This window comes from Heptranchias perlo, chromosome 23 (assembly GCF_035084215.1).
Source record: "Heptranchias perlo isolate sHepPer1 chromosome 23, sHepPer1.hap1, whole genome shotgun sequence".
Taxonomy (NCBI): domain Eukaryota; kingdom Metazoa; phylum Chordata; class Chondrichthyes; order Hexanchiformes; family Hexanchidae; genus Heptranchias; species Heptranchias perlo.
Window position 1 is genome coordinate 31,053,169 of NC_090347.1, and position 26,360 is coordinate 31,079,528.

Below are 26,360 nucleotides of genomic sequence, written 5' to 3' on the forward strand. Positions count from 1 at the left end.
AAGAGATAGGAGCAGGAGTAGGCTATTTGGCCCCTCGAGCCTGCTCTGCCATTCAATGAGATCACGGCTGATCTGATTTTTTTACCTCAACTCCACTTTCCCGCCCTTTCCCCATATGCTTTGACTCCCTTGCTGATCAAAAATTTGTCTAACTCAGCCATGAATGTATTCAATGATTCAGCCTCCACAGCTTTTTGGGGTAAAGAATTCCAAAGATTCACAACCCTCTGGGAGAAGAAATTCCTCCTCATTTCCATCTTAAATGGGCGACCCCTTATTCTGAGACTATGCCCCCTAGTTTTAGATTCCCCCATGAGGGGTAACATCCTCTCAGCATTTACCCTATCGAGTCCCCTCAGAATCTTCTATGTTTCAATAAGATCTCCTCTCATTCTTCTAAACTCCAATGAATATAGAGCCAACCTGTTCAATCTTTCCTCACAAGACAACCCTTCCATACCTGGAATCAACCTAGTGAACCTTCTCTGAACTGCCTCCAATGCAAGTATGTCCTTCCTTAAATAAGGGCACCAGAACTGTATGCAGTACTCCAGGTGTGGTCTCACCAGCACCCTGTACAGTTGTAGCATGACTTCCCTGCTTTTATACTCCATCCCCCTAGAAATAAAAGCCAATATTCCGTTTGCCTTCCAGATCACCTGCTGTACCTGTACGTTGACTTTGTGTTTCATGTACGAGGACACCCAGATCCCTCTGTACCGCAGCATTTTGTAGTATTTCTCCATTCAAATAATATTTTGCTTTTTTATTTTTCCTCCCAAAGTGGATGACTTCACATTTTCCCACATTATATTCCATCTGCCAAATTTTTGCCCATTCACTTAACCTGTCAATATCCCTTTGCAGACACTTTGTGTCCTCCTCGCAACTTGCCTTTCCATCTATATGTATCATCAGCAAATTTGGCCACAAGACATTCTGTTCCTTCATCCAAGTCATTGATATATATTGTAAATAGTTGAGGCCCCAGCACTGATCCCTGCGGCACCCCACTAGTTACAGATTGCCATTTTGAAAATGACCCTTTTATCCCGACTCTTTGTTTTCTGTTAGTTAGCCAATCCTCTATTCATGCCAGTATATTACCCCCAACACCATGAGCTCTTATCTCGAGCAGAAATCTTTTATATGGCACCTTATCGAATGCCTTTTGGAAATCCAAATATACTGCATCCATTGGTTCCCCTTTATCCACCCTGTCTGTTACTTCCTCAAAGAAGAGAGAAATCAGGAGGGCAAAAAGGGGACATGAGATTGCTTTGGCAGATAAGGCAAAGGAGAATCCAAAGAGCTTCTACAAATACATAAAGGGCAAAAGAGTAACTAGGGAGAGAGTAGGGCCTCTTAAGGATCAACAAGGTCATCTATGTGCGGAACCACAAGAGATGGGTGAGATCCTAAATGAATATTTCACATCAGTATTTACAGTTGAGAAAGGCATGGATGTTAGGGAACTTGGGGAAATAAATAGTGATGTCTTGAGGAGTGTACATATTACAGAGAGGGAGGTGCTGGAAGTCTTAACGCGCATCAAGGTAGATAAATCTCCGGGACCTGATGAAATGTATCCCAGGACGTTATGGGAGGTTAGGGAGGAAATTGCGGGTCCCCTCGCAGAGATATTTGAATCATCGACAGCTACAGGTGAGGTGCCTGAAGATTGGAGGATAACAAATGTTGTGCCTTTGTTTAAGAAGGGCGGCAGGAAAAAGCCTGGGAACTACAGACCGGTGAGCCTGACATCTGTAGTGGGTAAGTTGTTCGAGGGTATTCTGAGAGACAGGATCTACAGGCATTTGAAGAGGCAGGGACTGATTAGGAACAGTCAGCATGGTTTTGTGAGAGGAAAATCATGTCTCACGAATTTGATTGAGTTTTTTGAAGGGGTAACCAAGAAGATAGATGAGGGCTGTGCAGTAGACGTGGTCTACATGGACTTCAGCAAAGCCTTTGACAAGGTACCGCATGGTAGGTTGTTACATAAGGTTAAATCTCACGGGATCCAAGGTGAGGTAGCCAATTGGATACAAAATTGGATTGACGACAGAAGACAGAGGGTGGTTGTAGAGGGTTGTGTTTCAAACTGGAGGCCTGTGACCAGCGGTGTGCCTCAGGGATCGGTGCTGGGTAGGCTGTTATTTGTTATTTATATTAATGATTTGGATGAGAATTTAGGAGGCATGGTTAGTAAGTTTGCAGATGATACCAAGATTGGTGGCATTGTGGACAGTGAAGAAGGTTATCTAGGATTGCAACGGGATCTTGATAAATTGGGCCAATGGGCCGATGAATGGCAGATGGAGTTTAATTTAGATAAATGTGAGGTGATGCATTTTGGTAGATCGAATCGGGCCAGGACCTACTCCGTTAATGGTAGGGCGTTGGGGAGAGTTATAGAACAAAGAGATCTAGGAGTACAGGTTCATAGCTCCTTGAAAGTGGAGTCACAGGTGGATAGGGTGGTGAAGAAGGCATTCAGCATGCTTGGTTTCATTGGTCAGAACATTGAATACAGGAGTTGGGATGTCTTATTGAAGTTGTACAAGACATTAGTAAGGCCACACTTGGAATACTGCGTACAGTTCTGGTCAACCTATTATAGAAAGGATATTATTAAACTAGAAAGAGTGCAGAGAAGATTTACTGGGATGCTACCGGAACTTGATGGTTTGACTTATAGGGAGAGGTTGGATAGACTGAGACTTTTTTGCCTGGAGAGTAGGAGGTTTAGGATCTTATAGAAATCTATAAAATAACGAGGGGCATAGATAAGGTCGATAGTCAAAATCTTTTCCCAAAGGTAGGGGAGTCTATAACGAGGGGGCATAGATTTAAGGTGAGAGGGCAGAGATACAAAAGGGTCCAGGGGGGCAATTTTTTCACTCAAAGGGTGGTGAGTGTCTGGAACGAGCTGCCAGAGGCAGTAGTAGAGGTGGGTACAATTTTGTCTTTTAAAAAGCATTTGAACAGTTACATGGGTAAGATGGGTATAGAGGGATATGGGCCAAGTGCAGGCAATTGGGACTAGCTTAGTGGTATAAACTGGGCGACATGGACATGTTGGGCCGAAGGGCCTGTTTCCATGTTGTAAACTTCTATGAGTCTATGATTCTATGAAAGAACTCTAATAAATTTGTCAGACATGATTTCCCCTTCATAAAACCATGTTGACTCTCCTTGATTGTATTATGAGTCTCCAAATGTCCTGCTACTACTTCCTTAATAATGGATTCTAGCATTTTTCCAATGACAGATGTTAGGCTAACTGATCTACAGTTACCTGCTTTCTGTCTCACTCCCTTCTTGAATGGGGGTGTTATGTTTGCGGTTTTCCAATCCGCTGGGACTTTCCAGAATCTAGTGAATTCTGGAAGATTACAACCAATGCATCCACTATCTCTGTAGCCACTTCTTTTAAGACCCTCGGATGCGAGCCATCAGGTCCAGGGGACTTGTTAGCCTTTAGACCCATTAGTTTACCTAGTACTTTTTCTCTAGTGATAGTGATTGTTTTTAGTTCCTCCCTCCCCTCTGCCCCTTGATTTTCTACTATTATTGATTTGTTATTAGTGACTTCTACTGTGAAGACAGATACAGAATATCTGTTCATTTCCTCTGCTATTTCCTTGTTTTCCATTATTATTTCCCCAGTCTCATCCTCTAAGGGACCAATGTTTACTTTAGCTACCCTCTTCCTTTTTATATACTTGTAGAAGCTTTTACTGTCAGTTTTTATAATTCTTGCTAGTTTACTCTCATAATTTATTTTCTCCCTCTTTATTATTCTTTTAGTCATCCTTTGCTGGTTTTTAAAGTTTTCCCAATCTTGGGTTTACCAGTAATCTTTGCCATGTTGTATGGTTTTTCTTTTAACCTGATACCATCCTTGACTTCCTTAGTTAGCCATGATTGGTTCACCCTTCTTGTGGAGTCTTTCCTCCTCACAGGGATATATTTTTGTTGTGAGTCAAAAAATATCTTTTTAAATGTTTGCCACTGCTTATCCACCATCATACCATCTAGTCTGTTTACCCAGTCCACTTTAGCCAATTCCGCCCTCATTCCTTTGTAATTGCCCTTAATTTAAGTTTAATACAGTAGTTTCAGACCTAAGATCCTCGCTCTCAAACTGGATGTGAAATTCTATCATGTTATGATCACTGCTTCCCAAGAGATCCTTTACTTTGAGATCATTAATGTTTCGTTACCCATTACCAGATCCAAAATGGCCTGTTCCCTCGTTGGTTCCCCGATATATTGGCCTAAGAAACAGTCCCTAATACACTCTATGAACTCCTCCTCAGGGCTATTTTTGCCAATTTGATTTGTCCAATCTATGTGAAAGTTAAAATGGCCCATGATTATTGCATTAGCTTTTTTACAAGCCCCCCTTATTTCCTAATTTTATTTTGCCCTACAGTGTAGCTACTGTTAGGGGGCCTATATACTACTCCCACCAGTGATTTCTTTCCATTGCTATTTCTTACCTCCACCCAAATTGATTCGACATCTTGATCTTCTGAGCCAAGATCATTTCTCACTATTATACCAATTTCATCCTTTATTAACAGAGCTATCTGCCACCTTTACCTTTTTTCCTATCCTTCCGAAATGTTAAATAACCCTGAATATTTAGCTCCCAACCTTGGTCACCTTGCAACCACGTCTCTGTAATGGCCAAGAGATCGTACCCATTTGTTTCTATTTGTGCCGTGAATTCATCTATCTTTGCACGCAGCATTCGCAATTTCAGATAAAGAACCTTTAATTTTGTCTTTTTACTATTCTTTCTACCCCAGCCCCATTTGCTAGTGCACTCTTATGTTTGTACGCTCTGTCCCTTCCTGACACACTCTGTTTATCATTACCCCCATCACTTTCCTGTACTACTTCCTTGTCTTTTCTCTTTATCAATCTAAACTTCGCCCCACCTGAGCCCTTCCCTCCCCCCCCCCCAATTTAGTTTAAAGCCTTCTCTACCACTCTAGTTATTCGATTTTCCACAACACTGGTCCCAGCATGGTTCAGGTGAAGCCCGTCCCAACGGAACAGCTCCCTCTTTCCCCAGTACTGGTGTCAGTGCCCCATGAATCGAAACCCACTTCTCCCACACCAATCTTTGAGCCACGCATTCATCTCTCTGATCTGATTTACCGCGTGCCAATTTGCTCGTGGCTCAGGTAATAATCCGGAGATTATCACCTTTTGTGGTTCTGCTTTTTAATTTAGACCCTAGCTGCTCAAACTCCCTCAGCAGAACCTCTTTCTTAGTCGTACCTATGTCGTTGGTACGTATGTCGTTGGTACCTATGTCGTTGACGACAACTGGATCCTCCCCCTCCCACTCCAAGTTCCTCTCCAGCCCTGAGGAGATGTCCTCAACCCTGGCACTGGGTAGGCAAAACAGCCTTCGGGACTCTCGTTGTTGGCTGCAGAGAATGGTGTCTATCCCTCTAACTATACTGTCGTCTACTACAACCACATTCCTTTTTACTCCCTCAACTTGAATGACACCCTGAACCAAGGTGCTGTGGCCAGTTTGCTCATCCTCCCTGCAGTCCCTGCAGTCGTCCACAAGGGCTGCAAGAACCTCTTATCTATTGGACAATTGCAGAGGCTGAGGCTCCTGCAATGCTACCTCCTGGATCCCCGTACCTGCCTCACTCGCAGTCACATCCTCCTGTCCCTGACCACGTGCCAATTCTACAGTATTTAGTGTAAGGGGGCGTGACTACCTCCTGGATCAAAGTGTCCAGGTAACTTCCTCCCTGATGCATCGCAATGTCTGCAGCTTGGACTCCAGCTCCTCAACTCGGAACCGAAGTTCCTCAGGCTGCAGACACATACCACAGATGTAGTCGCCCTGGACAAAAGTGTCTAGTAGCTCCCACATATTGCAGCTGCAACACATCTCCTGCCCTGTCATAACTATTTTATTTAATTACTACAATGCCAATCAAATTATGTTTAGGTTGAACCAAATACTGGCCTTGTTTAATTTAATAAATTAAGTTTAGTTTTTTTTTTTAAAATGTAGTTTTATGCTATAAGTTACTCAGCCCACAGTCCTAAGAAAGAAGAAAACAGAAGAGATACTCACCACCAGCCACCTACCTGCCTTACCTGTGACGTCACACTGCAGTTTGGTTTTGTTGTTGCTGTGACCCGCTTTCGGTATGCTCCTCTCTGCTAACTAATCAAATGCACCTCACCTCTTACCGCACCGAATCCCTCACTCGCCAAATTCCCAATTATAGACTCTGTCGAAACCAGACTCTGTTGATAGCTGCTACTCCGTGCTCCCTCCTATGGGAAATAGGTCCTTCCTCCACTCTATCTAGGGCCCTCTTAATTTTATACACCTCAATTAAATCTCCCCATAGCCGCCACTATTCCAAAGAAAACAACTCCAGCCCATCCAATCTTTCCTCATAGCTAAAATTCTCCAGTCCTGGCAACATCCTTGTAAATCTCCGTTACTGTAACCACAGTAAAGTTTATTAAAAGGCCAATTAAGGGTACTTCATATTAAATTCCAAGTAACTTTGTATTGATTTTACTGCAAAGCTGCATAGAGAACTATTATATTGCACCTCGTACATCCTCAGGACATCCCAAAGTTTTTCGGTGAATTACTTTTTGAAGTAATGTTACTGTTGTGTAGGTGAACAGAACGTTGACTACTTCGAACTATGTAAAAGGTTTAGTTCATATTTGTACTAGACCTGTTGGCAAAACAAATCATGCAAAATACCATACTGTTCAAATATATTAGGGACATGACACAGTATCGTAGCTTTATTGTATAGTAAAAATAATGCTATGTTTTTCTCTAAGCATAAATCATAACCCTGGTATAGTAACTGAAAACTGGTCAATACCAGCATGCAGCCATTTTAGTTGGATCAAGATTACTGTTTGGGATAAATGTAACAGGTACATTGGGCCCGATGTTAGCAGGGCTGTGGGTTCTCGGCGGGGGGGGCTATCGGGCGCGTGGGTAACGCGCCCGGTGAAATTAGTCAGCTTCCCACGCAATTGTAGCATACAATCCACTAATTGGATCCACTTACCTGCTCCTCCGGGTTCCCCACTGCTGATCTGCGCGTCGGGCGGGCTGCGCATGCGCAGTAAGATCTGTCAGCTGGAGGCGCTCTATTTAAAGGGGCAGTCCTCCACTGACAGATGCTGCAACAAATAGCAAAAATTACAGCATGGAGCAGCCCAGGGGGAAGGCTGTTCCCAGTTTAATGATGCCTCACCCCAGGTATCAATACATGGGGTGAGGAGGAGGGGGAGGACAGAGATCTTCCTCCCGGCGTGCGGGAGGAAGCGGCCTGCCTCTGCCACCAGGAAGGCCTGGCTCGAGGTGGCAGAGGAGGTCACCAGCGCAACCAACATATCACCCACCTGCATACAGTGCAGGAGGCACTCCAATGACCTCAATAGGTCAGCCAAAGTGAGTACACTTACTCTTTCCCCTACACTCCGTCTGCCACATCACTGCCCCCACCCCACATCTCCTTCAGCACTACCAACACAACTCTATCACATCACCCCTCATACCCACTCAAACCTCATCCTCATCTTACCTGCACCTACTCACCTCGCCAGTACTCATTCCGCCACTACCACTCAACCCAATCCTCATACAATCTCATGGCTCTCTCTCATACTCACCCTCTCATGCATCTCTTTCACGGCCAGACTCACTCAACCTGCCACTACCTGTGCTGCAGCCACAGGGCATGCATCACATATGTGCAGTAGGCAGCGTAAGGCAAACGTGTCGTGAGCATGAAGGGGATGCACAAGGGTGTTTGAGGGTTTGTCATGGGTGTTACTTATATTGAATTTCTGACCAACTCACGTTACATATTAAACTGGCACCACTACTGCCATGTCTTCGCGAATCCTGTCTGGTTTGTGCAATAATGCCCTCTCCTGAGGATCACTATGAGGACCCACAACTGATGCCACCCATTGTGTCACTGCAGAGTGGGTGTAGGTGTATTTGCAGGGCTCTTTTGCGCAGATGACTGAGAGACATCAGCGATGTCCCCGGTTGCACCCTGGAAGGATGCGGAGGAGAAGTTGTTGAGGGCAGTGGTGACTTTGACAGCGACAGGTAAGAAGATGGTGCTCGGGCCAGCCAGGAGCAGCTCGGCATGAAAGAGGCTGCCGATGTCCACGACTACATGTCGAGTGACTCCGAGCCTCCGTGTGCACTGCTGCTCAGAGAGGTCCAGGAGGCTGAGCCTAGGTCTGTGGACCCTGTGGCGAGGGTAGTGCACTCTGCGACGCATCTCTCTCTGCAGTAGCCCTCCCTCCTGCTGTACAGGTGGATGTGTCACAGCACTCTGTTGTGGAGCTCCACGTGTCAGAGGTGGATGGCGAGGCTGGTGAGGCTGGTGATGCTGTTTGCACTCCGAGGAGGTCATGACTGCAGCTACGGCGGCCCCCATCCGCAAGATGTCCATCTGAGGGGGTCCGCAAGGTAGGTACATGTCTCTGGACCCCGGGGTAAGTGTGCAGGTTGGTGACTTTGACTGTCAGGAGGAGGGTGGTGGAGGCCAAACTTTGTCCCAAGTGACGGAGTGGCCTCCTGCAATGGGTGACGGTCTCCCCCCGCCACCTGTCAAATGGACCTTTGCAGCTGCCACAGGCTTACAGCTGCAACACGTCCATTTGACCTGGGAGTGTTTCCCCCAGTATGGGAAACAGTCCCAGTTTGCTCTAAAATCCCACCCCTCCTCACATAATCCCTTAATCAGGTCAGTTAATGACCTGAAATACCTAAATAAATACCTTCAAGTGGAACCCCACTGGCTTTAATTGCCTCCGATTTTCGGAGCCCCCCCCGCCAGGAACGCACCCGATAACGGGTGCTAAAATGACGCCCGTTGTATTTAGTCTAGTGACTGTCAACTTTATTGTAATTATTTAACTGTTGATAAAATCCTACCATTTTTTTACAAAATAACTCAAAATAACTAAATGATTTCATTTATTTGTTAGGATAGTGTTTTTAAGTACAATAGACATCTGATATCCCCTTTGCGAATTGGAATGTCTATTTTTAATGGAATATTTGCTCAGGCACCAATTTGTTCCCCAGACAGTACACAGATCTTGCTAAGTAGTAATGACTGGATAAGTAGTGGCATCTTTCTTGACATTAGCAGATTTCTTATATGTAGCCTGAGACCTGGAATGCAGTTTCTGATGATTACTGTGACTTTTAGTCTCTGGGTCTTGAATCTGTCCCAATTCAATTCTCTGCAAAATACTGCAGATGCTGGAAATCTGAAATAAAAACAGAAAATGCTAGAAACACTCAACAGGTCAGGCAACATTCGTAGGGAGAGAAGCAGAGTTAATGTTTCAGGTCGATGACCTTTTCGTCAGACCCAATTCTCTTCTATCTAATGGCTTTAATGGTCCCAAGTGCAATGAGTGTATACAATCTCAATCTAGTTTGCAGTGGACAAAAATCCACACCATAATTTGGCAATAAATTTACAATTTCTGTTGGGCAATAAGAAATGCCTGCTCTAGAAAATGGAAATAAGAATAGAAAAATTATGCAACACAAAAAACTCTCCAACAGGTTTTGTACAATTTGAGTCTTCCCAATTTAATCTTCTGAGGGAGATGAATAATTATGTAATTTAGAAAGACTCCTTGTAATGGGTGTAAAAAGGTGAAGGTAATTACAAATTTAATATTTCAACCCAGGTTCATATCTAATCTGAAAGAGGTTTGTACTGAATGCTGTCAGCATCACTATGGGTGCCACAGTTGCAAGACAGCACCTATGTGCTTAAAAAAAAGATCTATTATATTTTTGACTTGCTTAGTAGTCTTTTTATACATTGATCCCTAGAGGCAGCAAATGGTAATTTACTGGGACATGTTCTTTGTGACCTCCTGAAATATGTTCATTCAACTAATAATTATAGAGCATTGTTGCTTTAAATAAAAAATGTACTTCATATAGTTTCCTTTATACTTTGGCAGCAATCTGGAGTCATGTTTGTAAAAGAACATCATGGGACGGCAAACAAATTCATTATAGTTCCGTTGAATCCATTGCATTTGTATAGAAGGCTGACTTGTATGCATTAATCATTACTTTCTTCATTTATACATGATATACTGTACAAATAAACTATATGTTAGGAACTGTTAAACTCATGCTGCTGTTGAGCCAACTAAGTAGACAGGATTCCATCAGATGTTGAATAGTGTCTACATGGCAACGTAGAACATTAAAACTAACTAACTCGTTGTAATATAACAATTTACACAGGGTGATGCAGTAAGACAGTATGTTGAAGTATTATTAATCACTGCAAAAATAAGTATTAGCATTTGGTCCAGTTTTCCCACACCACTGAGTTACCGATTTCATCCCTGTCACTGTGGTGACATGGTATGTACTTACCCAGATGAAGGGAGGAAGAAAAATTCTGAGTTCTAAGAATGCTCTTGTGCACCTCCAAAAAGCTGGTCCTGAGTATTATTGGCTGAAGCCACAGAGAGGGTTGTTCACTTGACTCCCAGACAACACTCATTACGTAGTTTGGGAAGTAAAAGAAATAGAATTAAGTGTCAAATTAAAAGAAACAGTTAAAAGTGGGAAGAGTATATTAAACTGCAGCAGAGTTGCACTAAATTTGGTGCCTGTTAAGCAATAATGTCAGATGATACTCTTGTGTCACACATTTTGCAAGTTTGATATTCCAGTACCTGATTTTTGATACATATTTGAAAAGGCTCAAAATTCAGTTCCTTGCCTCATTAAAGTAAATGAATATGCAAAGTTTATGGTTAATATACCTACGGTAGTTGTTTATCTGATTTTATAAAGTGATCAGACTCTGCAAAACCTTGGCATCCGGTTTAACCCACAGCTGAGCATTAAACTTCACATCCTGTCCATTACCAAGATGCTTATTTCTACCTTTGCAACATTGCCCGCCTCACCTCGGCTCCTCTGCTGTTGAAATCCTTAACCATACTTTTGTCATCGTTAGACTTGATTACACCTTCCTTCTGTCCTTCCACCCTCCATAAACTTCAACTTTTAAATTAAAAGCAAATGAACTCAACTGGAAAATGCAAAAAGAATTCATTATATGTTTAGGTAGTCATGATCGAATTCTTATTCACTGAGAACTGTGCTCAAAACTTGTAGTTTTAGATCCAGAACTTCATTAGAATCACAGAAATTTTCACACGAGGAGTACATTTTGCCCATGGTGCTTGTGCCAGCACAAGCTCCACATTGGAGCTATCTAATCCTATTTTCTTGCTCTTTCCCATACCCTTTTTAATAATGTATCTACTTAAGCCTCAAATGGAGTGATTGACTTGGCTTTAGTAGCTATATTCGATTATTGAACTATAATTATGGCATGTACATATGCAAAGGTGTAAACTCCTTTGGGGTGGTGGGTTTTTTTCCTTAGCACTTGCACATTTGTTTTTATTTGTTCTTGAATGTGGGTGATGTTTATTGCCCACATCACTTGCAGGGTAACAAGTTTATCGAGCACATCCTATTACAAAAGAGGACATAGGAATTTATAGTGGGGGGAAAAAGGGAGACCATATTGTGTCAAAAACCTGATAACAGGAAGTAAGGTTTTGTAGACAAATACATTGCAAATATAAGGTTTTTAATAAGATGTAGTTATTGTAATCTAGCTGAACCTTCAAGGGAAACTAAAGCTCAATGTTGTGGACAAACTGAAACATTACTGACTATTAAGATGTATTTTTATTTTTAATATACATCGCATCAGTAACTGATTGCAGTTGGCCTACATTTTTGCAAATGCAGCTATTGTCATTTTGGTAATTCTTGATGTGAAAAGCAGGAAATTCTTGTTGCATTGACTTCCTGTAATAGACATTCATAAATGTAGTGTTTTATTTTAAACTTTTTTGGAGAACATTTGTTGTGCTACTTAACATCATATGACTAGAGAGCATCATGAATTGCAGCCTTTCGCTATTGTCTACGTCCACAAAAAACTTGTAAGGGAAAGTTCTGCCTTTTAGTTATATTATCCCAGTACAATCGCCTTTTGCAGTTCCCTACAATACTTCTATTGAATAACTGTTGGGTGGAAGTCCTTCCCCCAACCCACCTCAGCAGTGATCCCACTCTTAAGGAAAATCTTTGTTTCTTCAATTGTGAACAACCCATTGTTTGCTTTCAAATTGAATTTTGAAAGCAAACAAGGCCTCTGAAGAGAACAGAGAGAGAGGAAGATAGGAGGGACCCTCTGGCCTTTCGCCATTCGCCCATGGGGGGAGCAAGTGGAAGTGGGGATGGATGATTTATACCAATGAAATACTAACCTGTCAAACTACCTTAAGGGCAATCTCGAAAATGCAAATGTTTAGTGTATAAAAGAAAAAAAATCTTGTCTTGGGGATTTGCAGTATAACTTCAAAAAGCTCTTTTCCCCTTTTTAATGATATGAATGTTTCCTATTTCATGAAAAGGAAAGCCTCCAGTGAACTTTTTGACTACTGAAGATATGGAGGTTTGTTGAGGATAAGGCTCGCACTTTTTAACATTTTCTTTCTCATCCCTAATTCCTCCTGATCTCCCCATGCTGCATACCACCTGCTGCTGCAAAGGTAGACAAGTTGCTGCCAGGTTTTCACCTATGTTTTTCTGAAATGAGCAGCAAGGGAATGACTCTTGCTCCACAGAAGTGTTTGGTCTGCTGTTGCTGCCTTCGCACAACGGCATTTTGAAATTGTTAACTCACACTGGGACCAATCTGTGTCTCCCAAGTGTGTTGGTACTGCAGCATACTGTGCGTCAACATAATTTCTTCACTTCTGCGACAGAATTACAATAAAAATGATTCATGGCTTTTTCCCCCTCAATCAAGAATGATCATCTTGTAATGTAACACTTTGTTACCATGCCTCAACATTATTTTTGACTCAGTGACACAATTGCAAAACCTTTTTGCTATTTATTTCGCACATTTTGGTGTTTAAATGTAATATTTTGTATGTTTCAGTCGATGAGATGGTTTTCTGTTATGTCTTGAAAATTAATTTGTAGCGTGTAAAATATGCTTTTGTGTTCCTCTTGTGTGGTGCAGATGCTCTGCTTTTTGTTAACAGTTGGCTTGTCCTTGTATTGAAGTTGTTATAGTATGAATGGAAAACCACATGAACCAGCTGTCAGTATTTTTCCTGTTCATTTATTAGTTGTGTTAAAGTAAAACCAGAATTTTGTTTTTCTTGTGAAACTGAAGTATTGGAGTTGTTATCTGTTTATTGTAGTGGGGGGGTGAGGGTGGGGAGGTGGTGGTGGTTGTAGTTGTATGCCAAATTCAAGTGCTGGTTTGCTTAATCTGCCATCCGTATAAACTACAAACTGCATTAATTTCAGATTCATTTGCTCTTTTTTAAAAAGCAAACACACAGGGCTCGAATTTAGCAGGCCTGCGGGTTCCCAGCGGGTGGTCCTCCGGGAGCGTCGAAAACGCGGACGGGTAATTGTGTGCGTCCCCCACGCGATCGCGGGATAATTGGACCCATTAAGGCCTGCTTCCGGGTTCTGCGCTCCCCAGCTGCGTGCCGGCCGGCTGCGCATGCGCAGTACCGTCGACGCGATGTAGGAGCTCCAGTTAAAGGGGCAGTCTCCCAAAGCCCCTCCTGCTGCAAGCAAGAGGTCTGGGAGAATGGCTCAACCAAGGGGAAAGGCTGCGCCCCGTTTTTCAGATCTGGCACTGCAGCTGATGCTGGAGGGCGTGAGGAGGAGGAGGGAAACACTCTTCCCTGAGGATGGGCGCAAGTTCCCTGCCGCCGCAACCAGGAAGGCATGGGCAGAGGTGGCGGCGGAGGTGAGCAGCAGGGGCAACACCCCAAGGACTTGGGAGCAGTGCCGCAAGCGCTTCAATGACCTGACTAGGTCTGGCAAGGTGAGTACACCAACGCACCCTCCCACATCCCGTCCCCACCATCACGCCAAGCAGATCACAACCCCCTCCTGCACAGCCACCACTGCGCTCCATCAGCAATCCTCACAGCCACTCATTCACCATCCTCGCCGTGCACGCAAGTACCCACCGTCCCTGACCCCACCCGAACACTACCACACACCCCAATCCCCATGCAATGGGATGGGCACGTGGCCCACACTTCCTCCCATCCGTTCCGCGCCACGCTCAACCCAACCACACCGATGCTCGATGCGTCTCACGATGCAAGACGCACCCACTCACACATCTGTGTTTTGCCTTCACAGGAGAAGAGGAGCAAGAACAACCGCGAAAGGGCACGCACCGGAGGTGGGCCGCCGCAAGTGGTGGAGCTCACCGACGCAGAGGTGGAGGCGCTCGACCTCGCCCGCACGCGACATTGCCTGTCGGTGGCCGATGGCGAGTGTGTCGCTGCCGAAACGGCCGGTAAGGGAAAGCTGACACTCAACACCCATGATCGCGAGTGACCGTATCATCACCTGCCATCAGGCGCACTGTCAAGTTGGTCCACATGCCTCAAAGTGCCCTCTGTTCTCTTGCAGGTGCGTCTTTGGATCAAGCGAGCATGGAGGGCGATTCCTCAGAGGACATGGCGGTCTCTGAGGGTGCATCGTCACATCAGAGCCAACCATCCACCAGCGCAGAGACACGCACCTCGGTGGGTCCCCCTCGCCAACTAGTTGGGGTAGCACTTGGTGAGTCACTGCGCACGAGTGAGCATGAGCAGACCCTGGTGGCAGGGGCAGCCGCGGAGGGTCCGCGACGGAGGGAGCACTCATCTCCAGGCTCTGCTCAGCCGGACCCAGATGCTGAACCCAGGGGGCCACCAGAGAAAAGGAGAGTCGTCGAGGGCCACCAGCTAATTGCTGAGGTGCTGGCAGAGGTGCCGCGCGCATTGTCCACAATAGCGCAGGCGATGGAGGAGTCCACCTCCTGCATGTGGGCATTGGTGGCGCAGGCACAGGAGGGTACCGGCGACACAGTGTCGCGGGTAGGTGCGGGACTGTCTGCGGTGGAGGACAGGCTGGCCTCCCTCGAGCGTCACGCACAGCTCCACTTCGAGTCCTTGCAGGCCCTCACAACGTCTGTACGGATTCAGGGTGAGCAACATTCCGACGCCACCAACAGGCTGAGGGATACACTAGGGGTGGCCTTGCAAGGCCTCACACATGCCATCCAAACTGCCGTCCAGCAGGGTGGAAGGGGTGATGTGGGCCGAGGCCAAGAGAGGGATGATGGTGACCGGGGACATGGAAGCGGGGACGCCTCTCAAGGCGTCCCCACGTCCCACCCGTCGCCCACCTCTCAACCAGCACCCGCAATGGTGCCTCCTCTCCAGGTGGCCGAGTCTGCCCCTGCCCCGGTGCAGGAGGAGCAGTCTGTGGAGGTGCCCTCACGGGCACCGAAACCCAGGGGCCGTCCGCCAAAAGCATCTACCCGGTCAAGGCAAGAAGACGAGCAACCTGCCACTACCTCTGCTGGAGCCACAGGGGTAGCACCACGTAGGGGTTCCCGGAGAAGAATTCCAAAGGCCTTATAATCACAAAGGGAATACACCAGGGTGTTTATTATTTTGTACTTTGTTTCTTAAATGATGTCACATTCCACATATTAAATAGTCTATTCTCACCACTCCTGCCACCTCTCGTCCATTCTTCCGCGGCTTGTGCAGTAGTTGCGTTCCGTGGAGGCCATCATGACGGCGAACACCTGCTGCCACCCATTGGGCACACTGCTGTGGGTGCAGGATTACTGGCAGCACTCTTCAGTGGAGGGGGCTGGTATGGCCGCTCGCATGTGCAGGTGAGGAGATGCGAGCGCCTCGCAGTGTCTGACTCTAGGAGAACCGTTGACGTATGAGTGCGTCCCTGGCCCGGCGACCATCCCGGTGAGTCGCGGCTCGGCGCATGGGTCGTCCAACATCCTCGGGCGCGTCCTCCTCCTCCGCCTCCTCCGCCTCCGCCTCCTCCTCCTCCTCCTCCTCGCCCTCGCCTTCCTCAATGTGGGTGGCGGGTGTGGATGGGGCCTCCTCCAGCGGCACCCCTCTCTGTTGGGCCATGTTGTGCAGGGCACAGCAGACAACTATGATTCGTCCCACTCTGAATGGTGTGTATTGGAGCGCTCCCCCAGAACGATCAAGGCACCTGAAGCGCATCTTGAGAAGCCCTATGGTCTGCTCAATTGTAGACCTGGTAGCAGTGTGGCTGTCATTGTACCGACGCTCCGGCTCGGTGATGGGGTTCCTCAGAGGTGTCATGAGCCACGTGTGGAGGGGATACCCCTTGTCGCCGAGGAGCCAGCCGTTGCCGGCGTTGGGTGCCTGCAGGATGGGCGGGACGGCGGACTCCCTGAGGACGAAGGCATCGTGGCAGCTGCCGGGGTATCTGGCGCACACGTGTAGGAATCTCTGGCGGTGGTCACAGATGAGCTGGGCGTTCATGGAGTGATACCCCTTCCTGTTGATGAACAGCCCTGGCTCATGCGGAGGTGCCCGTATTGCGATGTGGGTGCAGTCGATTACACCCTGCACCCGTGGGAAGCCGGCCATGGCATGGAATCCAACCGCCCTCTCCATCTGGCTGCGCTCGTCCATGGCGAAGTTGATGTAGTGGGAGGCCCTGCGGAACAACCCATCGGTGACCTGCCTTATGCACTTGTGTGCAGAGGACTGACAGACCCCGGTGATGTCCCCGGTGGCACCCTGGAAGGAACCGGATGCGAAGAAGTTGAGGGCAGTGGTGACTTTGACGGCGACAGGTAAGAAGATGCTGCTTGGTCCATCAGGGAGCAGCTCGTCGTTAAGGAGGCTGCAGATGTCGGCGACTACCTGGCGATTGACTCTGAGCCTCCGTATGCACTGCTCCTCGGAGATGTCCATGAAGCTGAGCCTCGCTCTGTACACCCTGTGCGGAGGGTAGTGCCTCCTGCGACGCATCTCTCTCTGCGGTTGCCCTCCCTCCTGCTGTGCAGGTGGGTGTGCCGCAGCACCGTGTTGGGGGGCCCCACCTCTCCGAGGCGGACGGCGTGGACTGCGAGGCTGCTGGGGCTGGTCATCCTGTTCGTCCTCCGACGATGTCAACGCACCACCCATCTGGCAGGTGTTGGTGTGAGGGGTTGTGCAGGGTAGGTGGGTGGGTCCTCGGACTGGGGCTGCGGTTTCGTGTCGGTCTGTCCTCTGGCTTGGCGGGGGTTGGTGGAGGGCAGGGGTTGCCCTATGTGACGCGGTGGCCTCCTGCGTGGGTGAGGGCGCTCCCCCGTGGAGCGCACCTTGGCACCTGGCACAGGCTGCTGGCTGCAACACGCCTGGTTTGAAGGGTCCTGTTTCCCCCAGTGTGGGAAACTGACTGCTTTGACCGTAAAATCCCACACTTCCTCTTTTGACAGCTGCTTCAGCTCATTAACTGACCACAACGAGCAAGTTAAGTGCTCTCAAGTGGAACCCCGCTGGCTTTAATTGCCTGCGGGATTCCCACCAGCGGGGCTTGCGCGCGCAGCCCCGCACGTCAGCGCGGTACCTGGAAGTGGCCGGGATTTCGTCCGAATCCGGTCACGTGATCGGAGATCGGGATTTTCGGGGCCCCCCCGCTGGAAACCCGCAGGTAACCCGACCCTAAAATCGAGCCCACAGTATTTACCTCAAAATGTGAAACTTGCCGTACGTTTTTGAGTTTATGGGAGGAGGTGGGTCATATTCTCCAGGATCACAACGGTATAGTTTTCAGCTGTCCTAAATATATCTGAAAATAATTGTTACTTCAACAAAATACCCTGCCAGTGAAATGTAAATTTAGTACATTTCTAGTTCAACTAAAATTATAAATACCTACATTTATAACTATTAAATGGCCATAGATTTTGATCAGTCAGCTACTTGTCACTTATGTCAAACATTACCCCTATTGGCTATATTTTTGATTCCTTTTTTTAGAGTAACTTAGAGATTTGCTTAAAAATAGCTGATCATTTTAACTTTACTGCCCATCCGTGGACAAGGAGAGCCTTTCATTTCAAAACGAGTGGAAAAAATCCAACTTTTGTGTGTCACTTATGTATGAACTTGATTTTTGGTTTATATTTATTATGAATGCCTCCTTTTAATATAAAGATGGACGATCTGAAACATTACTAGTAAATAACTTAGTCTGCACTGTGGAGTTATTTGTTCACAATTTTTTTAATGTAGTTCTCAAATTTTGACGAGTTCAATAATGTATGGATAACTGGGATGCCACATCACATTTTTATAGATAAGCAAACAAATTTATGCTGGAAATTTAGTTTATTTCCTCAGTGTCTTGCTTAGCTTGTTCATTTGGATTGCTACAAGCAGATGGTAGGCTGTTATTTCAAGCTGTGCAGTGGCATCTATCCTATTTTAGACCATCATTTTTCATGAGTATGATTTAAACCTTGGTGGATCTAAATGGCAGCTTTCTTTCTAAATCTTTGGCTGTTAATTAATCAGTACTGCTTGTGGTATCAACTGAGCTCATTTGGGTCAACAGAGCTATCTGACCTTTTCACTGTACAGTATTCAATGCTATTTCTTGATTTGAAAAACAGATTTTGGCTTTAATCAAACACAAAATAATTCAATCATAACCACTTCAGATCATAACCACTGCTCCCATTTTTTCAGACAGCAGATGATGGTAATGGTTCTGCTGTTGCCATTTATAGCTCCGAGACTCATCTTTTTGTTTCTTGTCCCATTACTACCCTCCTTGCCTTGCACCATCTTCCCTTTTGTCAATTAATCACTCCTGCCCTTCACCCTATCTCAGACCTTCCTTTTTGTTCTTTCCTCCCCCTCCTTTGCCTGGCTCTGTACTTGCTTAAAAACTGTTAAAACTTTAACTTCTAGTTCTGATGAAAGGCCGTTGACCTGAAACATTAACTCTGCTCTTTCTCCACAGATGCTGCCTGACTTGCTGAGTAGTTCCAGCACTTTCTGTTTTTATTGCAGTTAATATTGTTTGGAGTTGAGTTTTTTATGGTGCTTTGTACTGCACATATAAAGATGTAAAATTGCATGCAAGCCATATTTGAATGTTTACAATGAGTTTGATGTTTCACGTTTTTGCTATGTGTGTTTTCTCAATTTAATTTCCTTTGGATTTTCTCATACCACAAAGTGAATTATTTTCTTTTTGATTCAGTTCACTCACTTTCGTGGACAGTTGCTTGCATCTCCATCTTACACACATCATCAGGGCAGCATGGTGCACAGTACGCTGAAGCACCATGCACACCATTGCAGAATTTGGGGACTTGGATTCATGTCGGCAGTTTCTCTCATGAACTGCTATTCCCTTTGAGAAATCGGACAGATTACTTGTCTCTAGGTCTCTAATAGTGTTGAGTTACTAATTTCAGCCTCATCAATGTGAGGAATCACGATGCAGAATCAATCTGTAACCTCATGGCCAGGCATATTCCTCACTCTACCATTACCAAAAAGCCAGGGGATCAACCTTGGTTCAATGAGGAGTGTGGAAGAGCGTGCCAGGAGCACCACCAGGCGTATCTAAAAATGAGGTGCCAACCTGGTGAAGCTACAACTCAGGACTACATGCATGCTAAACAGCGGAAGCAACACGCTATAGACAGAGCTAAGCGATTCCACAACCAACGGATCAGATCAAAGCTCTGCAGTCTTGCCACATCCAGTCATGAATGGTGGTGGACAATTAAACAACTAACAGGAGGAGGAGGCTCTGCAAACATCCCCATCTTCAATGATGGCGGAGTCCAGCACGTGAGTGCAAAAGACAAGGCTGAAGCGTTTGCAACCATCTTCAGCCAGAAGTGCCGAGTGGATGATCCATCTCGGCCTCCTCCCGATATCCCCACCATCAAAGAAGCCAGTCTTCAGCCAATTCGATTCACTCCACGTGATATCAAGAAACGGCTGAGTGCACTGGATACAGCAAAGGCTTATGGGCCCCAACAACATCCTGGCTGTAGTGCTGGAGACTTGTGCTCCAGAACTATCCGTGCCTCTAGCCAAGCTGTTCCAGTACAGCTACAACACTGGCATCTACCCGACAATGTGGAAAATTGCCCAGGTATGTCCTGTCCACAAAAAGCAGGACAAATCCAATCCGGCCAATTACCGCCCCATCAGTCTACGCTCAATCATCAGCAAAGTGAGGAAGGTGTCGTCGACAGTGCTATCAAGCGGCACTTACTCACCGATGCTCAGTTTGGGTTCCGCCAGGACCACTCGGCTCCAGACCTCATTACAGCCTTGGTCCAAACATGGACAAAAGAGCTGAATTCCAGAGGTGAGGTGAGAGTGACTGCCCTTGACATCAAGGCAGCATTTGACCGAGTGTGGCACCAAGGAGCCCTAGTAAAATTGAAGTAATTGGGAATCAGGGGGAAAACTCTCCAGTGGCTGGAGTCATACCTAGCACAAAGGAAGATGGTAGTGGTTGTTGGAGGCCAACCATCTCAGCCCCAGGACATTGCTGCAGGAGTTCCTTAAGGCAGTGTCCTAGGCCCAACCATCTTCAGCTGCTTCATCAATGACCTTCCCTCCATCATAAGGTCAGAAATGGGGATGTTCGCTGATGATTGCACAGTGTTCAGTTCCATTCGCAACCCCTCAGATATTGAAGCAGTCCGTATGCAGCAAGACCTGGGTAACATCCAGGTTTGGGCTGATAAGTGGCAAGTAACATTCGCGCCAGGCAATGACCATCTCCAACAAGAGAGAGTCTAACCATCTCCCCTTGACATTCAACAGCATTACCATTGCCGAATCCCCCACCATCAACATCCTGGGGGTTTCCATTGACCAGAAACTTAACCGGACCAGCCATATAAATACTGTGGCTACAAGAGCAGGTCAGAGGCTGGGTATTCTGCGGCAAGTGACTCCCCTCCTGACTCCCCAAAGCCTTTTCACCATCTACAAGACACAAGTCAGGAATGTGATGGAATACTCTCAGCTCCAACAACACTCAAGAAGCTCGACACCATCCAGGACAAAGCAGCTCGCTTGATTGGTACCCAATCCACCACTCTAAACATTCACTCCCTTCACCACCGGTGCATTGTGGCTGCAGTGTTACCATCCACAGGATGCACTGCAGCAACTCGCCAAGGTTTCTTCGACAGCACCTCCCAAACCCGCGACCTCTACCACCTAGAAGGACAAGAGCAGCAGGCTCTTGGGAACAGCACCACCTGCACATTCCCCTCCAAGTCACACACCATCCCGACTTGGAAATATATCGCTGTTCCTTCATTGTCGCTGGGTCAAAATCCTGGAACTCCCTACCTAGCAGTACTGTGGGAGAACCTTTACCACACAGACTGCAGCGGTTCTAGAAGGCGGCTCACCACCACCTTCTCTAGGGCAATTAGGGATGGGCAATAAATGCTGGCCTCGCCAGCGCGCCCACATCCCATGAACTAATTTTTTAAAAAAAGCAAAATACTGCGGATGCTGGAAATCTGAAATAAAAACAAAATGTTGGAGAAGCTCAGCAAGTCAGACAGCATCTGTAGAGAAAGAAAGAGTTAACGTTTCAGATCCATGCAGAAGTCTGACATTTCCTTGAAGGTAGTAAGGAAAGTCATCACAAGGGCATTCTAGTAGCTTTCCTTGTGAAGCAATTCTGGAGGCCAAGATGCGGGTCACTAAGTTGGCCTCTTGGCTACAATTAGCCTGTGGTCATGAGAGACCAGGGATAAAAAAGAGCTGCTGATATTTTGAAAGACAAAAGAGGTTTCATATCCTCACCAGAAAAAGTGTAATTTTCCCATGATTTTTAAGTGGTTATGTTTGTTTTATTCCACACTGGGCTCCTTTCACCAGACTTGTGTGTAATGAAGTAACTTTGTCCATGCTAATGATTTCCTAAATTGGAATCCCAGACTTGACTGACATTCACTTTACAGTATGTCTTTTTGTAAGGAGAAGCAAGAAAACTTGTCAGTATCTGAGAACTGCATGAGAGAAAATCTTAGCAGATCAACCAAAAAGTGGATCTAAAAATTAAGTTGAATGCGGACAACATTATTTTGCCCTTTTGCATGCAGAGGAAAAATTGTTCTTGAATCTTTTATAGATTGCGCATAAATGAACTCAGAATTCCTGCCTCAAACATGAAAATATGCTGAAAGAACAAGTGGTTAATCTGATCCCAGACCAATGCCAGTCTTCAGCCATCTGTCAGTTGGTGTATGATAGCAGCTAAATAATGATTTTCCTTTTTCACTATTAAATTTTGGCTTCTTTTGAAAATGAGCAGAGGTTTCTGTATTACGTGCCCAAAAACATTGAAGCATCACCTGGCAAATTTAGCGATCTTATTTTTCTTCTCAGACTTATCATTAATCCCCAGTTGACCCCATTAGTTGGGATTTGGATTCGACAATCTGGGTGGCTTCAGAAGTATGGAGAAATAAGAAAATCTATAAAATTGAATGAACATCGAATATTTTTCATTCTCTTTCCCATCATTGCCAGTAGCACCAGCATGCAAAGGAGAAACTCAAATGATAGATCAGTATGATCGTTTAATCTTGCATGGCTGCTCCTCAGGAAATGAGGAAAATTTAGAAACGGTAGTGCATTTTTATTGCTGCTGCCAAGCAAAATGCCCGTTCATCATTGGAGGTAATTATGTTCTGTTCTGTAGGAGGGTATGTTATTTGGCAACAATATGCATGTGGTGAACAGAACTACTCTTGGAATGCACATTCTTTTATTTTGCTGCATTCTCATCAGTGGTTCTTTTAGCTACTCTCTAGAACAGTGTAGCTTTCCACATCCAAAACTTTTGCAGGAACCTGATCTGATTCGGTGGAAAATTGAAATTACTGCTCTGCTTTGCAGTTTTAAAATATATAATGAATAGAAACCAAACCAGGCCACTGTTCCACGTTTCCTGGAAACTAACTGAAAAGCATAATTGGCAGAGGCTGAGGAGAAGTTGCCACCTATGCTCTAGGCCACAGGACACCTATGGCCTGGCAACCTGTACAGAGAAAGGAAACACATAGGAATAGAGATATTTCACACCTTCATTTAAAAAAAATAAGCACAAGAAACAGTGAAAAGCTTTTAGAATTAGTATCTGGCATAATTTCTTATGTGTTCCAAATCCATTCAGCTTTTCCTGTTCAGGTGCTTGGTATCTGAAGAGTAAAAGTATTGCTGTCCTTAAGCTTCAGTGTTCCTTCTCCAAGACTCATTTGTACTTTAGTTGAATACCATGTTGTAGGTATCTGTATATTGATTACAGCAATAAATGGAAATTTTAAAGAAAAAAGATTAGGCATAAATTATAGATTTTAATTGAGGCGTGTAGACAGCAGAGCAAGAAATATTTTAATGTTTAATTATACCTGAGTAAATAAATTACTGTGTTCAGATTGGGCTAGGTGCTGTACTTTCAAACCTGACAAGCATATATTCCCATGAGATGTTGTGCACTAACATTAAGCAGTTATGATGCATATAAATGCAATCATACTCGTTACAATACTGAAACAGGCCATTCAGCCCAACCAGTCTGTCAATGTTTACCCTCCACCTGAGCAAATAATTCTAATCACATTTACCTACCCTGTTCTTGTATCCCTTCAATCCCTTTTCCTTTATCCACCTATCCAATTTTAGCTTGAATGTTAATAGTTTCTGCCTCAACCACCAACCATGAAAGTAAATTTCACAGCCTCACAGTTCTCTGTGTGAAGTTTCTCCTGCTCTCTCTCTTCTAAATCTCTTCTATTTACTGAGCAATATTAGTAGAGTACCAAAGTCATGGAACACACCTGAAGTTCCCTACATGGTGAATTTTATCATTGTGGAGATGGAGAAAAGGACCCCACAAAGTGGGAGTTAGTAAAAATGTAAAACTGGAATGAAAGTAAAAATATTTTTCACTTCATGTTTAGAATTAAATCGGTTATATTTTTCCAGGCAGATTATTAAAAACAATTAAAATAGAGTTAAGTAGCTTTTAAAGAAATCATAACAATTAAGCTGTGGTTCATTTGTTTTGGTCTTACAGATTTGCTGGGGCATATTGGTATTTGGTAATAAAACTGCTAAAGTTGTACTCTTAATAGTATAAAGGCTTAATAGAATATATGTGAATGTACATTTATTTGTATAATAGTGTTATAAAATACATGTTTAATAGCTTCACAAAATGTGAATGTACGTTCTTGAGAACCCAATTTTAAAAAAACTACTAAATAGCTTAATGTTGGCATTGGGCCTAGCAGTTCTCCAGGCTAATTGGTTAACGTTTGACTGTTTTATGCCCAAAGTAACCAAGCAATATCAAAGTACTGGAAAAGTGTGGGACAAAAAGGGTTTGCTTTGAAGTACTTGCAGAGGTTTGCAGCTAAATCAAAGGTCACATTGTTGGCCACGTGGTCTTTAGCTGGTCCTAACCTTTGCCTCAAGCTCACCGATTTTCATGGTGCAGTGTAGCAATGTGTAACTCTTGCAGACTGCATCTGTTTCAGTACAGACATATGCTAAAAATACAATCATGGGAAAAGTCTAGAGACTAGACTTCAACTCCAAATATAATGCATAAAATGAAATCAAATAAATCATATACATAACTGACAGCATCACCCAACATCTGCCTCAAAAGCAATTTCCTTGATCCTGACTGAAGCACAATCTTTGAAATTCTGATGAACTTTTTTGTCCCATTAGTAAATAACAGTAAGGAACAGTTCAGAATAATAGCAAAAGGTGCATGTGGATGAAAAACTAAGGAACACAATTTAAATAAGCCCTTCAACAAAAATTCAGAAACAAACCACTAAATTACAAAAAATTCCTTTAACATCACATGACCATTTACCAGGACTCTCAAGTACCGTTGCTTTTCCAAAATTGGTGCATGTGCTTTAACATCCAGCCGTCTTGCGTTTAGGTGGTTTACAACTGTTACAGTGGAGACACACTAGGATAAGGTGCCTGTGGATATTCTTAAATGGTTCCTTACCTGTGCCTTGGGATTGCTACTGCATTTCAAAAGTCTTTGCGAAATCTTGGGTTGGACAATGGAGCTACTATGAATCTTGAAAGTGACTTCCAGGAACAAACTTTCTATGGAAGCATAGTAAGATTCTGCCACAAACTGTAGAAACCACAGCAAGAACCACTGCAATGGATAATAATGTTAACTGGAACAGAAACCTGGCTGTAAATACTGCAGTTTGAAAAAATGATAAATGAATAAATTCAAGTGCGTACATGACGACAGTAGAATAATACATCATTAAATAGTATCCCATAATTTTGGCACAAGGTTAGTAACCTAGCTATTGGATTATTAGTGAATTGGATGCTTTCAGTGGTATATTAGTAAAATGCTTTTACTTTTTTGCCTCCATGAGATAAAGGATGCTGGCCACAACATTGTGGGCCAGCTGGCCCATGATGGCCACAACATTGTGGCCCGTCTGACAAAAATTGAATTGGCTTTTGAACATTTCATTGAGTTGAATGCAAGTATGGCTGTGCTCACCTGATGCCCATGACAGCCCCCCAACCCTGTGCCGCCTCTTACCACAGATACAGTGCAGGCCCAGGAGCCAGGAACTGATCCTGCACCTGTCATCACTGTTACTCATGCCCCCTTGGTGCATCAGCACCCTAGCTCCAAGGTCCCTGATCATAGCCGTTTTACAAGGCACAGAGTCCGTGTCCTTGTCTTGAGGGGCCCGATCACAGGGAGGGTGAGTGCCAGGCAAAAATAGGATGCCCCTCTCGTACGGAGATTACCTCCTTTTTCTTATTGTCACAGTGACCCACAGGCATGCTGTAAGGGGGCAAGTCTATAAATCACTTTTTTTCTGTTTGTTCTATTGATTTTTGGCTGTCTGTTTTTATTCGCTTTTCGGTGCTTTGTTATGTAATGAATCTCATGATTGTGTGATAATCTTAGTTGTTGTGCTGTTGCTGTTCTTAAATGTTAGTAACTAGTTACCTGTAATTGTTTCAAAGATTTTATTAATATAAACCATGTTACCATCACGTTTTAAAATTAGATAACGTAATTTTTATTTAAAGTTTTGCACTACACACCTCAAAGTTCACAATGAGATTTTGCAATAAATAACTACCTCAACTTTTACAAAGTTTTTACAATGACTAACTACCTCGAAGTGTTAATGTAAACTTTTGCGCTTTTTTTGATGCTGCAATAAAAATTCACTGTTTCACCTTCAATCCTGCTTGTCCTGTTGTCTGCTTTCATGGGGAGGGGGAGGGAATGAATGTCTAAAAGTATCAGCCACTAGCTGCTCTCACCAGCTTGGCAGCTGCGGCCA

At 44.8% G+C, this 26,360-nt stretch overlaps 1 long non-coding RNA gene across 1 annotated transcript; it reads right to left on the reverse strand.

Annotated features, from left to right (window-relative positions):
• Positions 1-9,035: 9,035 nt before the first annotated feature.
• LOC137341405 (uncharacterized) lies at positions 9,036-25,181 on the reverse strand. The gene is made up of 3 exons (XR_010967029.1): positions 25,031-25,181; positions 10,469-10,593; positions 9,036-9,327 (listed from the first exon to the last, which is right to left on the reverse strand). It is a non-coding gene; the product is annotated as an uncharacterized lncRNA (long non-coding RNA).
• Positions 25,182-26,360: the final 1,179 nt, after the last annotated feature.